At 36.8% G+C, this 14,310-nt stretch overlaps 1 long non-coding RNA gene across 1 annotated transcript; it reads left to right on the plus strand.

Moving 5' to 3' along the window:
• Positions 1-831: 831 nt before the first annotated feature.
• LOC131478219 (uncharacterized) lies at positions 832-9,088 on the plus strand. The gene is made up of 3 exons (XR_009244367.1): positions 832-899; positions 1,466-1,501; positions 9,018-9,088. It is a non-coding gene; the product is annotated as an uncharacterized LOC131478219 (long non-coding RNA).
• The last annotated feature ends 5,222 nt before the right edge of the window (positions 9,089-14,310 follow it).

The raw sequence follows: 14,310 nt of genomic DNA on the forward strand, positions 1-14,310 counted from the left end.
AAGATTCAGCTGTATTTGCATACTTGGGATACTTCATTATATGTCAGGAAGAGTAGTGTTGGGTCGGTCTTATTTTAATGAAGGAAGTAGCTGATTTGTCTTCTTTTTTGATTTATTCACTTGAAAGACAGAACAAAGATAGAACCTGGAGGTAGGGGGAGAGAATTACACACACACACACACACACACACACACACACACACACACACAAAGAGATACACACAAAGAGATACACAGTCACACAGAATGGGAGAGACTGACCCTTCCATCTGCTGGTTAACTCTCCAAATTGTCACAACACCCAAGGCTAGGTCAGTCTGAAACCAGGAGCCAAGAGCTTCCTTTGGAACTCACCTGTTGATACAAGGGCATAAGCATAACGGTCAGCATCCTTTACTTTTCAGGCACATTATCACAGTGCTGGATTGTATGTGTAGTAGTAGCTAGGATTTAACAGGTATCCATATGGGCATCAGGTGATGTAGGTTGCCCTCTGTGCCACAACACCAGGCCCTCATGTGCAGTCTGATAAGGTCTATAATTTTGTGAGGGAAATAATTCATTTCCTTTAGTCATTTAAAGATTATAAATATCTGGATGAATCTTCATCATATACTTACAATACTGTATGTACTGTTGTTTTAGCAAAGTTTAATGAGTAGAATTTATATTAGATCAAGAAAAAATGAGAATTCTATTTGGTATTTCTCAGCATGTGCAGTTTTTGTTATTTGTTCCAGTAAATAGATTGTCCTTGATGTATATTTTTTAGGTAGAGTATATTATTTTATTATGGTGATTACATATGAATAATTGAAAATTTATATCTTCTAAATAGTAAAAAAGCCAAAGATACTGAAGAAAGAGTGCAAAGAACCACTATTTATTACCAAGGAAGGGTAAGTGTGTGTTTGTGTTTGTTGAATGTGTGTGTTGTGCATGTTTAGGAGTGTGTGTATGTATTTATCAGATCCTGTGCCTTTATGTAGAATGGAAAGGGAAAAGTGATTCCTTTACTGGTTTTATATCTTTCTTTAAGTGCTAAATGTGGTATTCAGTCATTTCCATTTTTTAGTGATTCAAAGAATGTGTAATAAAAAAATCTCAAGTCACCGTGTCTCCTGTCTTTGACAAAAGGAATTACATTGCAGAAATAAAAATAGATTTTAAATCACCAGTTGGGTCTCATATTCAACCAGGCTATTTATCTGTTAACTGAAAGTTCCTTTTGTGGCTGAATACTGACAAGGGAACATAAACCAAAAGCTTTATGAATTACAAATTTTAGCTGCCTTTAGTGTACTTACACACGATAGATGATGTGTTCATGAAATTTTGGAGAAAATTGTGTTTACAGACACAAAATGTGCTTGGGTTATTTCTTAACTTGTGAGTTACTTCCTATGTTAAAGACAGATATTCTTTTTGTTTAAGAAAACTAATTTTCAAGCATTCTGTTTTTCAGGTTATTCATTGTAAGAAAAGAGCCCACCATAATTGGGTAAGTTAAAAATTGCCTTAAAGATTTCTCTGTTTCTTAGAATAAATTTTGCTTTTCCTTCTGGAAGATAATGCTAGGGATTTAAATTTATAAAAAAGATGGTATATTAAAAAATCACTAGTGGTATTACATTCCATTTGGAGAAATAATACATTATCAAATGGTGGTTATTCCATCAGTCTTCTTTTAGCATTTTCTTCTTCCAAAGTAGCCTAGAAGAGGGTGAGAGGGTTAGAGGAACTTGGTGCATGTGCTCATGTTTATGTATTTACATTTTGGGACACTGGATTGCCCCTTGTTATCTAGAAGAGCCTGAAAGGTCTCTGGATCATTTTACTCATTTGTCAAACAAATGGGATTAGAAAAAGAGCTAGCTAAAGCCCTTTCTAGTTGTAACATTGAGGGTTCTCTTAAGTGATTCTGAGTGTTGGTACAAATTAAGAAAAGGGTCATCTGGGGAACTAGTTGTGCTGCATGATGAGGAAGTGAAGTGGCTGTAGACTTGGAGCAGTTAGAAGGAAGAGCAGAGCTAGAGCTGTTGACAGTAGCTGTCTACTGGGGAGTGCCTGTCACAGGGAGGTGGAGACAGCATTCAGGGATGTTTGTCAAGTGCTTGACACTGATAAGCATTAAGTCAATGTTAACTGGTGTTACCATTGTTATTTTTTTTTAATTATTTATTGTTTAACTTCAGTAATTACATTGTATTATGTGACACAATTACATAGATACTTGGGTTCTCCCCACCCCTCCCCAAACCCTCCCACCATGGTGGATTCCTCCACCTTGTTGCATAACCACAGCTCAAGTTCAGTTGAGATTTCCCCATTGCAAGCGTATACCAAACATAGAGTCCAGCATCTTATTGTCCCGTCAAGTTCAACGGCTTCTTAGGTATACCCTCTCTGGTCTGATGACAGAGCCAGCAGAGCATCATCCCAGTCAATTGAAAGCTCCAACATACCATCAGCAAAAATTTACATCATTATGGAATTAATTGACATAGTAATGAGTAACCAATATGTTAAAAGTAAATGCGGGTTCCCAGCCACCTTCTGTGACCACCTCACCTATACTTCAATTTTAGTTTATACACAACATATAACATTCAAAACATAACATGTTATACTTAACATCATATCATCTTAAATTAAGGCAAACATGTGGTATTTAACCTTTTGGGATTGGCTCATTTCCCTTAGCATTATGGTTTCCAGTTTGGCCCATTTGGCCACAAAGAACTGCATTTTGTTTTTTTTAATAGCTGAGTAGTATTCCATGGAGTAGATGAAAAATCAATATCATTAAAATGTCTATACTGCCAAAAGCAATATATACATTCAACGCAATCCCAATCAAATTGCCCAAAACATTCTTCATGGAACTGGAAACAATGATCCAAAGGTTCATCTGGAAGCACAAAAAACCACGGATAGCTAGAACTATCCTGAAGAACAGGAAGTTAGCAGGGGGAATCACAGTTCCGGACCTCTGGACATACTATAGGGCAGTGGTTATCAAAACAGCGTGGTACTGGCACAAAGATAGAGAGGAAGACCAATGGAGCAGAATAGAAATGCCAGAAGGAAACCCACACAGATACAGCCAAATAATCTTTGACAAAAAGACAAACGACAACCCAGGCAAATGGGAAGGTCTGTTCAATAAATGCTGTTGGGACAACTGGTTGATAGCCTGCAGAAACAAAAAAATAGATCCACATCTCTCACCATACACTAAGATCAGATCTAAATGGATAACAGATCTAAACCTACATCCAGAAACCTTCAAACTTTTGGAAGAAAATGTTGGAAACACACTGGAACACTTAGGGGTAGGCCCTCACTTCCTAAAAAAGACTCCAGATGCAGTAGAAATCAAGACCAAAATAAACAATTGGGACCTCATCAAACTAAGAAGCTTCTGTACGGCTAGAGAAACAATCAACAAAGTAAAAAGGCAACCCACAGAATGGGAGAAGATCTTCGCGCACGACTTAGGTGATAGAGGGCTGATCTCCAGAATATACAAAGAGCTACAAAACAACCAAAATGTCAAAACAAACAAGCCACTCAAGAAATGGGCACGGGAAATGGGCAAACACTTCACAAAGGAACAAACCCAAATGGCAAATAAACATATGAAAAAATGCTCAAGTTCCCTGGCAATAAGGGAAATCCAAATTAAAACATCAATGAGGTACCACCTAACACCAGTAAGACTGGCCCACATGAATAAAAGCACCAACGACACTTGTTGGCGAGGTTGTGGGGAAAAGGGAACCCTACTCCACTGCTGGTGGGGCTGCAGGCTGGTACAGCCTCTATGGAAATCAGTATGGAGAATATTCAAACAACTCAAATTCAACATACCGTATGATCCAGCAATAGCACTCCTAGGAATATATCCAGAACACTTGTTCTATGAGAAACCAACATGCACTCCTATGTTCATAGCAGCACAATCAGTAATTGCAAAAACATGGAAACAACCAAAATGCCCATCAACAGAGGATTGGATAAGAAAGCTATGGTTCATCTACCATTGTTATTATAGTGAAGACTTGCAAGTCTGAGAGGAGCATAGAATGAGAGAGTGGTGTGTTGACTGTCAGGTCCCTCCCCTCTCTGACATTCTGTTTGTTTTGGTTTCCAGAGTTCAAGTGAAGATTCATTAGTGAATTAGGTAGCATCATTATAGATTCATTTTTCTTCACCATTTCTCAGCACTTTCTAAATACATATGCATATTATTATCAAAATTTAGTCATTTTATATTAAAAAAGACAGATTTACAGAGAGCAGGGATACAGAGAGAAAGATCTTCCATCAGCCAGTTGACTTCCCAGGTGGTTGCAATGGCTGGAGCTGAGCCATTATGAAGCCAAGAGGCAGGAGCTTGTTTTGAATCTGCCATGAGATTGGGTGGTCCCAAGGCTTTGGGCCATACATTACTGGTTTTCCCAGGCCACAAACAGGGAGCTGGATGGGAAGTGGAGCAACTGGAACATGATCTGGTACCCAAATGAAATCCTGATGCATGCAAGGCAAGAATTTATTTTTAAAAGATGAAGATGATGTCTATTAAATTCTTGCTCTTTTAGGCAAGATACTTAAAAGTAGTTTGCACATGTTCCTTATTAAACCCATTTAATAAGTATAAATTAGATTATACCGTTTCAGGTTTTATGATGAGAAAACGGCCCAAGATCATATAATTAGATAGTGAAGGCTAGAGATAGAAATCATAGTTTTTTAGAGTCCAGTCTTATACATATTCTATTAGTTTTTGTAGAATTCTTGTTTGGTAAGTGTGACTTTAACATTAGTACATATAGAAGGTGTGCCATCTAGATTTCAGCAAAATGCTATTTTCAAGATTTAAGAAAAGTACTATAGATTTACTGAAACAATCAAATCAGTGCTGGCATTTGGTCTGGTGTTTTAGAATGCCAATTAGGATGCCTGCAACACAGACAGTGGTAACTTGGTTCGACTGCTGATTGCAGCTCCTGAAATTTCCTTAATTGTATTTTGCCCTGGGCCAGTTTCACTGTTGTTAAGTATGCAGAGTGAAACATTAGTTGAGTGCTCATTATGTGGATCTTATCCTCACATAAATGACTACACCGATCATTGTTCAGATGAAACAAAAATTGTGTGTGAGTGCTGTGTTTGTGTGTACTTTTTGAAAACCATTTTCAAGGATTATTTACTTGAATTCTGGGAAAAAGGATGAAATGAGAAAGAGAGACAGAGAACAATGATTTATATATTTTTTACTCTCCAAAGACCACAAATCAAGGAGTAGGACCTTCCAGAATGCAGGAGCCAGTAGCTTCAGGCCTCCTAGGTGTGTGGCAGTGATCCATCCTCCCCTCCCTGTAAGGCACATTGGCAGTAAGTTCTTTGTGAAGCTTAGAGTAACTGTGACTTGAATCAAGAACTCTGATATGGGATGATGGTAAACATAGAGATGGCTGAACCTGCTGAGCTACAAAGTTTATGAAAATTTAACAAGAAAGGGGCTGTGCTGTATCTTATTATTTGCATCCTGAATTCTTTACTTAATATATTATAGAATTTCTAAAGAATATTTCACAATTTATTTTTCTTTACAAAAAGTCAGCTTTCACACTTGATGAACTTTATTCTGTTTCTACTCCCTTTCCTTATAATTTCAGCTGTTTATTACTTGTTTGACCTTCTTTCTCCGCCCAGTTAGAATTATTGCCTTCTTCCTTTGAACTTACTTACTTGTATGTCTGGTGATGAATATGTCTTGTATGCGTGGTGATAAATTACTGAGGTCATTTGTACAAAACGTTTTAAATTAATATACCTAAAATTAAGAAATTTTCTGTATTCCAATCCATATTTTAAAAGCATGGTACTATCCACATTATTTTTCCCCCCATCCTTTCTTATTTTTCTATTTTAGCTTTTTCAGTGATTTACATTCCATTTAACTTTATAATAAATTGTACCTTCCTCTAAATAAAAAACTCCAAAAATAATAAACAGGAAAAGTAGTGTTCCTCAGATGTACAAAGGCCATGAAAATGAACAAAATTCAAAATATCATGTATATATATGTGTGTGTGTGTGCATATATGTATATATATCTATATCTTTTTTTAAAAAAAAGATTTATTGATTTTATTACAAAGTCAGATATACACAGAAGGGGAGAGACAGAGAGGAAGATATTCCATCCGATGATTCGCTTCCCAAGTGAGCCGCAACGGCCGGTGCTCGCCAATCCGAAGCCTGAAACCTGGAACCTCCTCCAGGTCTCCCACGCGGGTGCAGTGTCCCAATGCATTGGGCCTTCCTCGACTGCTTTCCCAAGCCACAAGCAGGGAGCTGGATGGGAAGTGGAACTGCCAGGATTAGAACCAGCGCCCATATGGGATCCCGGGGCTTTCAAGGCGAGGACTTTTAGCCGCTAGGCCCCACCGCCGGGCCCTATCTTTATCTTTTAGATATAGATATGTAACATACATACATAAATATATGTATATTTTTCAGCTGTCAATTATCTACATATAATTGAACACGTAACATATATTCGTGGGACTTTTTTTTTTTAAGGGTAATGGTCTCCATTTCTATATGTATTGGGAAAGACAAGGTTTCATTTTTTTAAATAACTGAATACTATGAACGTTGTATCTGTGGAAGTGAAAATATTTCTAAAAACTATTTGAGAGAACAATTAGGATATTAATGAAGGGGAAAGGGGAGGAAGGACATAAATATGAATAAGAGTGAAAGTGCTGTTTCAGTCCACTGAAAGTAAACTAGTCAGAGCCCAGATGGTTGAAGCTGAGAGCTTGGACCTCAGTCTACATCTCCATTTGAGTGACAAGGGATCCAGATACTTAACAGTTATCATTGTCTCCTAGGATTTGTTTAATCAGGAATTCAGAACAAGGAAATGGAGCCATGAATTGAACCCAAGTTCTCTAAAGTGGGACATGGCTGTCTTTAGTGGCAGCTTGCCTTCAAGGCCCAACAGCAGCCCTTACTGTGATCATTCTTTGTGTCTTTACCCTGAGAGAGTTTCAAATTCCATTAGTGAGTGAATGTCACTTTCTCGTCAGCAGACCTCTTAGAAGGCTTTGTGGATGTGAGTGCTCAGTGTTTGAACACAGTGCCTTGGAGTATAACATAGTGATTGGCTGAAGTTTGTCTTACTCTTTGAGAATAAGCTGTATACTCAGAACTAGGTGTTCAGTTCATGAGGCAGTGAAGATGCTGCTTAGGATACCTGGTCCTCTGTTGGGCTGCCTGATTTAAGTCCAGGCTCCTCTGCTTCTTATCTAGCTTCCTGCTAATGTGCACCTTGGGCTAGAGCAGCTGATGGTTGAAGAACTTGGTCCCTGACACCCACGTGGGAGACCCAGATTGAATCCTGGGTTCTTCTTTAGTCTGGCCTGTCTCTGGCTGTGTGGCAAATGAGGAGTGAACAGGTGTTGGAAAAAAATGTCTCGTTACTATTCAAATAAAAGAATAAGAGAGGTCTTAACTATTAGTACTGACTTTGTATGTATTTATTTTTGACCATATGTCTTTAGTGTTGGTTCTTTATTATCTGTGATGCTTCTCTGCCTAGTACATAAAGACAGATGTGTTTTATTAATTTTACAAAAGATTCACAAATGGACCTAATAAAATACACTAGAGGCTAAAGTCCTGGCATTGCATTTGCAGGGATCCAAGTTGGGTACTAGCCACCCCACTTCCCATTTTGCTCCCTGCTTGTGGTCTGGGAATATTGTTGATGGCCCAGTCTTGACCCTGTACCTTCAGTGGAGACCCAAAAGAAGCTCCTGGCCCCTGGCTTTGAATAGGCTCAGCTTGGTAGATGCTTGTGGAATGATTCAGTGGATGAAAGATAGTCCTATCTGTATATCTGACTTTCAAATAAAAATAAATAGAACTTTATAAAAATAAACAAAAGATCAAACAATTTTGATTCCATATTATTACTCATTCAATACTTTGTTGATTTTGATAACAATGATTTTGGCAGTTTTTCACCTAATGTTGATGACATCATAAATATTGGAGTTGGTTAATACATGTAACCCTTTCTGATATGAAGGATAGTAATGAATGAGATATGTTTTTTGTGCTTCTCTAATTTGGGGAGTCAAGTTTCTTTCTACATTGGAATTCATTTTAAAGTAAAACTTTGTTATTGGATTCCATTTTATTTGTAGAAATTGCAGATTGAGCTAAATGCCTCTACCATGATTGTAAATTAAGTGACTGTATCTATCTTTAAATGTTAAGACTAATTGATCGTAATAGTTTCTCCAGTCCAAAGTCTCACATAATTGTGTAAATGATCTGGAGATCTCTCAGAATGGGGTTAACCTTCCACTTGAATGGTTGTGATTATTGCATGCTGTTGATATTCACTTGGTTGTGCAAGCTTTGTTCTCTGCAACATTTGATTTTATCTTTACCTCGTACTGAATAAAATGGGATATGATATATGCAGCGCCATGAACTTACTGGAAGTACAACATGCATTGATAATTTCATCTATTTTTTAAAATAGCATTTAGCCACATGCTGCAAAACTGTTTTAGACCTTTATGGTTTCACAGAATCATAGTGAATTTTCTGTAGCGATGATCGCCTTGAGGCAAATATACAAAGCTGCCATGTGTAATGATTCTGAGTCTCTGTTGCCATTGCCTGAAGCTTGCATCCTCCCACATTGCCCTTAGCATATTACTTGACTAATCAAACAGTCCTCCATCTCACATCAGAGAGCAGCATTCATTGGCAAGTGCACAAGTCATCTCCAGTTTTAGGCCCATGTCATCTGCTTACCTGAAATATTTCCTTTTCCAAAAGATCCTTCAACTCAAAATGTTTTATCTGCATTTCATTTCAGGGGATGCATGCATTGACAGCGATGTTTGTATGCTGTAGGATGTTCATGCTCATTTTCATCTAACATTTGTCTGCATGTTTCTCCATCTTTTGTTATTTTTCAGTGGGCAGCTCGGTTTGCCGAGAGAGAACTCCATGACTTAAAGAAAGAGTATGTTTGTAAAAGGAAAAGGTAAGTTTCTTAATGGTAACACTTAACAACTTTTAGCTCTTTTATTGTTACTTAATTAGATAATATTATAGGCTAAATAATGAAATTTCAGTGATTCCAGCATTTTTCATTGTAAAGTGTTTACTCGTTTTGTCCTTTGTTTTAAATACTTAGGTTACCTGAGTGTTTAATTTTCCTACATAATGCTTATTTGCCTTATGTGCAACAGACATTTATATATATCATATATTTATATATAACCATTATATATATGCATTTTGCTGCTGCCCAGTTATTCCTTGTCTTCATGAAAAATGTCGTTTGCCTTATTGTCAAGTTGACTGCTAAAGCCATGCTTTTCTTCTGTTATGTGTATTAGTAAGATTTTTATGATGTTCTTTATAACACTTGAGAGGAGTTTCTTAGGAGGGTAGTTTTATTTTGGCTCACAGGAGAGAGATCATCAAAAATTGTGTGATGTTTTGGGTTCAAGATCTGTTGTGGCACTGTACAGTAGAGTAGCCATTCATTACACAGCCAAATAGCCTCTTACTCCATCACTATACATTGCCTTAATTGAGAAGCCACAAATAAGTTTGATAACAGATATGATGTTAAAGCAAAGACAAAGCAAAGCAAAAATACAGTACCATAGAGTTAAAAAATATGCCATTGAATAACCAGTTCATAGGTGATGGAAAGAAAACACAGAAGTCTAATTTTCATAATGGTTTTCTTTTATTAGAACATATGGTATTTGTCCTTTTGGGATTTACTTATTTCACTGAAGATGATGGTGTCTAGGTGTGACCATCTAGTAGCAAATGATATGATTTCCTTTCTTTTATTGGCTGAGTAATACTCCATAAAATAGAGGTACCGCTCCCTATTTAACCACTCCTCTTTGGATGGGCATCCTGATTGTTTCCATAGATTTTCTACTGTAGATTTTGTTGCTGTGAATATAGGATTACAGCTGCCTCTCATATATGCAGCATTCATTTCCTTTGGGTATATTCCTAGGCGTGGAATACCTGGTTCATGTGGCAGGTTCATTTGCAATTCTCTAAGCACTATCCATACTGATTTCCATAACTGCCGTACTAGCCTGTACTCCGACCAGCAGTGAAGGAGGATATCTTCTTCCCACTCCCCTGCAAGCAGGTGTTGTTAGTTGAGTTCTGAATGTAGGCCAGTCTGAATGGTTTTAATTTGTATCTTCCTGACAGCTAGGTAGCCTTAGTATCTTTTCATATGTCTGTTAGCCTTTAGATCTCTTCTTTTGAAAAATCTCTGTTCATTTCCTTTGCCCATTTTTCACAGGGTTGCTTTATTGATTGATTGATTGATTTTTCTGTCCCTGGGTTTCTGAAGCTCTTTGTAAATCCTGGATATTAGTCCTCTATCACCTGTGTAATGTGCAAAAATTTTCTCCTATTCTGTTAATTGCTTCTTCATTTTGTTAATCATTTGCTTTGCTGCATAGAAGATTTTTAGTTTGATATAGTCCCATTTGTTTATTTTATCTTTGACTACCTATGATTTTGGGGTCTTTCCTAAGAAGTCTAGTTCCATTCCTATTCCTAGGAGAGAGCTTCCTCTATTTTTCTTTAATACCTTGATGGTTTCTCGGTGTATATTTAGGTCCTTGAACCATTTAGAGCTGATTTTTTTTTTTTTGTATAATGTGGCAAGTGCAGGTTTTGTTTCTTGATTCCGCAGGCTGCTATCCAGTTGTCCGAACAGCATTTGTTGAATGACCAAGAATTTTTTTCCTGGATTATTTTCAGTTTTCTTGTGAAAGAGTAGTTGGTAATACATGTGTGGTTTCCCTTCTGATGTTTCTATTCTATTTCATTAATATCCTCATCTGTTTCTGTACCGGTACCAGACTGTGTTGATGACCATTGCACTGTAGTATGTCTTGAAGTCTGGAATTGTGATTCCCTCTGCTTGATTTTTCTTCTTCAGGATAGCTTTGGCTATTCGTGGTCTCTTGTGTTTCCAGACGAATTTTTGTATCTTGTATTTCTGAAAAGAATGATGTTGGGATTTTGATTGGGATTGCATTGAATCTGTATATTACTTTTGGTAATATGGATGTTTTGATGATGTTGATCCTGCCAACCCAGGAATATGGTAAATTTCTCCACTTTTCAATGTCTTCTTCTATTTCCTTTTAAAATGTTTTATAGTTTTCATCATAGAGGTCTTCCACATATTTGGTTAGCTTAATTCCTAGATATTTAAGATTCCTCTCTGCTTTAAGGACTGTACTTACAATTTCCTTCTCAGTCATGAAATTATTTTTGTACACTAGTCACATTGATTTGTGTTCATTAATTTGTATCCTGCTACCGCCAAAGTCTCTTATGAGTTCCAGTAGTGTCTTGACTGAGTTTTTTGATTCTCCTATGTAGAGGATCATGTCATCTGCAAATAGAGATACTTTCAGTTCCTCATTTCCAATTTGAATTCCTTTGATTCCGTTTTCTTGCCTAATAGCTTTGTTATGAACATCCAATACTATATTGGATAATAATGGTGACAGTGGACATCCCTGTCTAGTTCCAGATTTTGGTGGAAAGGCTTTCAGTCTTACTCCATTTAGTATGATGCTGGCATTGGCTTTGATTGTGCTGTAGAATGTTCCTTCTATACTGATCTTGCTTAGGGTTTTCATCATTTAGTGGTAGTGGATCTTATCAAATGCTTTCTCTGCATCTATTGAGATGATCATATTTTTTTCAATTTGTTGATGTGATGTATCACATTTATTGATTTACGAATGTTGAACCTTTCCTGCATGCCTGGGCTGAATCCCACCTGGTCCAGGTGAATGATCTGCCTGATGTACTGTCTGTTCCTGTTGACTAGTATTTTCTTGAGGATCTTTGCATCTTTGTTCATGAAGGATATTGGTGTACAGTTCACTTTTTCTGTTGCTTTTCTATCTGGCTTTGGTATTAAGGTGATATAGGCTTCATAGAGCTTATAAGGATTGCCTCCATTTTTATTGTTTGGAAAAGCTTGTGGAGGGTTGGAGTAAATTCCTCTTGAATAGTTTTTTAGAACTCAGCAGTGAAACCATCTGGTCTAGGACTTTTCTTGGTTAGAAGGGCTTTAATTTTGCATTCAATTTCAGTTCAATGTATAAATCTATTTAGGTTGTTAATTATCTCTTGATTTAGTTTTGGTGGATGTATATGTCCAAAACTCTGTCCATCTTGTTTGCATATAATTGCTTGTAATAGTTCCTAATATTTTCCTGTGTGTCTGAGCTATGTGTTGTTAGATTTTTCTTCTCATCTCTGATGCTACAGATGCTCATCTTCTCACTCCATTTTTTGATTAGTTGGGCTAGTGGGCTGTCTATTTTGTTGAATTTCTCAAAAAGCCAGTTCTTTAATTTATTGTTCTCATATATAGTTCTTTTGGTCTCTGTTTAGTTAATTTCATTCCTTATTTTGATTATTTCATTTTTCCTACTTATCTAGGGATTACTTTGCTGTTGTTTTTTGTATCCTTCAATTGCAGGGTTAACTCATTTATTTGGTTCCTTTCCAGTTTCTTAATGTAAGCATTGATTGAGATGAACTTGCCTCTTAACACTGTCTTGATTGTGTCCCAAAAGTTTTGGTTTGTTGTGTTGATGTCTTCATTTGTTTCAAGCAATTTTTAAATTTTCCTTTTGATTTCCTCTCTAACCCATCAATCATTTAGTAACATATTATTCAGTCTCCATGTGTTTGCAAGTTTTCTTGGGTGTTTTGACTTTTGGTCTCTAGCTCCACTCCATGATGGTCTGAGAAGATTCATGGTATGATTTCATTTTTTTTTTTTAAATTCAATGAGGCTTGTTTTGTGGCCTGTAACATGGTCCGTTCTGGAGAAGGTTCCATGTAGTGATGAAAAAAAAGTGCATTCTCTGTAGGATGAAAGTTTTGGTAGATATCAAGTAAACCCATTTGTTCTAGAGTTTGGATGATTCTGTTGTTTCTTTGCTGAGTTCAGTTCCATCAAACTGTCCATTGATGTTAATGAGGTGTTAAAGTCCTCCACTATGAATGTATTGGAGTCTGTTTCTCCCTTTAAATCCATCAATATTTGTTTCACATAGCCAGATGCCTTAGCATTTGGTGCATGTGCATTTATTATATTGATCTCTTCTTGCTGAATGGATCAGTTGATCATCAGGTGGTTTCCTCCTTCATCTCTTTTGATGTTTTTCACACCAAATCTATATCATGTAATATAAGAATGGCTTCACCCACACGTTTTTCTTTACCATTTGCTTGGAATATCTTTCCCATCCTTTCACTTGCAGTTTCCTCTGATCTTTGTTGGTGAGATGTGTCTCCTGCAAGCAACAGATAGATGGAATTTTTTGATCCAGTCCTCTAATCTATAGTGTTTGATTGATAAGTTTAAGCCATTTACATCCAATGTTAATATGGATAGGTTGCAGTTTGGTTCCGTCATTTTAGCAATGGGTTGTTATTTGATTTAGTCTTCTGCTAGTTTTTTAGTGGAATGTTCTTCACATTTGCCTTTGGTTTTGGTAGTTGCTATTCCTTTTTGCTTTCACGAGAACATCTTTCATACCATTTGCAAGGCAAGTCTAGAAAGCAATTTCTTGCATTTATCTTTGCTGTGGAATAATTTTATTTCATTTTCAAACACAAAGGAGAGTTTTTCAGGATACGTTACTCTGGGCTGAAAATGTTTCCCTTTTTGAATCTGGAATAAGTCACTCCTTTCTCTTCTGGCATTAAGTGTTTCCTCTGAGAGGTCAACTGTGAGTGTGGGGTTCCTCTATAGGTCATTCAGTTTTTTTTTTTTTTTTACGTGCACATTTAAGGATCTTTCTGAAGAGAGCTTGATTACATGTGTCGTAGTGAGGTTTGTTTTTAATTAACTCTGTTGGGAGTGTTATGACCCTCCTGTATATTGTTTCCCGATTCTTTTCCAGCTTTGGGAACTTTTCATTTATTATTTCTTTGAATACAGCTTTAATCCCAGCTTCTGTTTCTGCACCTTCTGGAACTTCCACTAACTCTTAGGTTGGGTCTTTTAATCGTATCTTTTAATTCGTGTAATTCGTGGATACTTTTTTTTTTTAGTTTGACTTTGCTCTGCTTCCAGCTTTTTGATTGTTTCCCCCTGTTGACAGGAAATATCTTCCAATTCTGAAATTCTTTCTTCGGCTTCATTCATTCTATTTTTTGAGAGTTTCCACTGTACTT

The sequence above is a fragment of the Ochotona princeps genome, chromosome 29 (genome assembly GCF_030435755.1).
Source record: "Ochotona princeps isolate mOchPri1 chromosome 29, mOchPri1.hap1, whole genome shotgun sequence".
In the NCBI taxonomy this organism is placed as follows: Eukaryota; Metazoa; Chordata; class Mammalia; order Lagomorpha; family Ochotonidae; genus Ochotona; species Ochotona princeps.